The following is a 2,500-nucleotide window of genomic DNA, read 5'->3' as shown; positions in this document are numbered from 1 at the left end:
TCGCTCGCGCAGCCAAAAATGGCCAGTTTTGGCCCGTTTTTGGGCCGTTTTGGCCAGTTTTTGGCCTGTTCTTGCGTCGCGCGGTGACTGTCGTGAGCGGAGCAAAATGTCAGCCATCTCAGCACCCTGGAACCCCCCGGGTGGCACAGGGCTGGATGGGGCTTTCGTATAGCAGGGACGGTGCTGCCTCTCGCTTCGCTCGCTGTTCGCCGCTCGCCGCTCGCTCGCGCAGCCAAAAATGGCCAGTTTTGGCCCGTTTTGGCCAGTTTTTGGCCTGTTTTTGCGTTGCGCGGTGACCATCTTGAGCGGAGCAAAATGTCAGCCATCTCAGCACCCTGGAACCCCCCGGGTGGCACAGGGCTGGATGGGGCTTTCGTATAGCAGGGACGGTGATGCCTCTCGCTTCGCTCGCTGTCCGCCGCTCGCTGCTCGCTCGCGCAGCCAAAAATGGCCAGTTTTGGCCCGTTTTTGGGCCGTTTTGGCCTGTTTTTGGGCTGTTCTTGCGTCGCGCGGTGACCGTCGTGAGCGGAGCAAAATGTCAGCCATCTCAGCACCCTGGAACCCCCCGGGTGGCACAGGGCTGGATGGGGCTTTCGTATAGCAGGGACGGTGCTGCCTCTCGCTTCGCTCGCTGTCCGCCGCTCGCCGCTCGCTCGCGCAGCCAAAAATGGCCAGTTTTGTCCCGTTTTTGGGCCGTTTTGGCCTGTTTTTGGGCTGTTCTTGCGTCGCGCGGTGACCGTCGTGAGCGGAGCAAAATGTCAGCCATCTCAGCACCCTGGAACCCCCCGGGTGGCACAGGGCTGGATGGGGCTTTCGTATAGCAGGGACGGTGCTGCCTCTCGCTTCGCTCGCTGTCCGCCGCTCGCCGCTCGCTCGCGCAGCCAAAAATGGCCAGTTTTGGCCCGTTTTTGGGCCGTTTTGGCCAGTTTTTGGCCTGTTCTTGCGTCGCGCGGTGACCGTCGTGAGCGGAGCAAAATGTCAGCCATCTCAGCACCCTGGAACCCCCCGGGTGGCACAGGGCTGGATGGGGCTTTCGTATAGCAGGGACGGTGCTGCCTCTCGCTTCGCTCGCTGTTCGCCGCTCGCCGCTCGCTCGCGCAGCCAAAAATGGCCAGTTTTGGCCCGTTTTGGCCAGTTTTTGGCCTGTTTTTGCGTTGCGCGGTGACCATCTTGAGCGGAGCAAAATGTCAGCCATCTCAGCACCCTGGAACCCCCCGGGTGGCACAGGGCTGGATGGGGCTTTCGTATAGCAGGGACGGTGATGCCTCTCGCTTCGCTCGCTGTCCGCCGCTCGCTGCTCGCTCGCGCAGCCAAAAATGGCCAGTTTTGGCCCGTTTTTGGGCCGTTTTGGCCTGTTTTTGGGCTGTTCTTGCGTCGCGCGGTGACCGTCGTGAGCGGAGCAAAATGTCAGCCATCTCAGCACCCTGGAACCCCCCGGGTGGCACAGGGCTGGATGGGGCTTTCGTATAGCAGGGACGGTGCTGCCTCTCGCTTAGCTCGCTGTCCGCCGCTCGCCGCTCGCTCGCGCAGCCAAAAATGGCCAGTTTTGTCCCGTATTTGGGCCGTTTTGGCCTGTTTTTGGGCTGTTCTTGCGTCGCGCGGTGACCGTCGTGAGCGGAGCAAAATGTCAGCCATCTCAGCACCCTGGAACCCCCCGGGTGGCACAGGGCTGGATGGGGCTTTCGTATAGCAGGGATGGTGCTGCCTCTCGCTTCGCTCGTTGTCCGCCGCTCGCCGCTCGCTCGCGCAGCCAAAAATGGCCAGTTTTGGCCCGTTTTTGGGCCGTTTTGGCCAGTTTTTGGCCTGTTCTTGCGTCGCGCGGTGACCGTCGTGAGCGGAGCAAAATGTCAGCCATCTCAGCACCCTGGAACCCCCCGGGTGGCACAGGGCTGGATGGGGCTTTCGTATAGCAGGGACGGTGCTGCCTCTCGCTTCGCTCGCTGTCCGCCGCTCGCCGCTCGCTCGCGCAGCCAAAAATGGCCAGTTTTGGCCCGTTTTGGCCAGTTTTTGGCCTGTTTTTGCATTGCGCGGTGACCATCTTGAGCGGAGCAAAATGTCAGCCATCTCAGCACCCTGGAACCCCCCGGGTGGCACAGGGCTGGATGGGGCTTTCGTATAGCTGGGACGGTGATGCCTCTCGCTTCGCTCGCTGTCCGCCGCTCGCTGCTCGCTCGCGCAGCCAAAAATGGCCAGTTTTGGCCCGTTTTTGGGCAGTTTTGGCCAGTTTTTGGCCTGTTCTTGCGTTGCACGGTGACCGTCGTGAGCGGAGCAAAATGACAGCCATCTCAGCACCCTGGAACCCCCCGGGTGGCACAGGGCTGGATGGGGCTTTCGTATAGCAGGGACGGTGCTGCCTCTCGCTTCGCTCGCTGTCCGCCGCTCGCCGCTCGCTCGCGCAGCCAAAAATGGCCAGTTTTGGCCCGTTTTTGGGCCGGTTTGGCCAGTTTTTGGCCTGTTCTTGCGTCGCGCGGTGACCGTCGTGAGCGGAGCAAAATGTCAG

The sequence above is a fragment of the Musa acuminata genome, unplaced genomic scaffold, assembly GCF_036884655.1.
Source record: "Musa acuminata AAA Group cultivar baxijiao unplaced genomic scaffold, Cavendish_Baxijiao_AAA HiC_scaffold_1136, whole genome shotgun sequence".
Lineage (NCBI taxonomy): Eukaryota > Viridiplantae > Streptophyta > Magnoliopsida > Zingiberales > Musaceae > Musa > Musa acuminata.
This window is presented reverse-complemented; position numbering follows the sequence as displayed.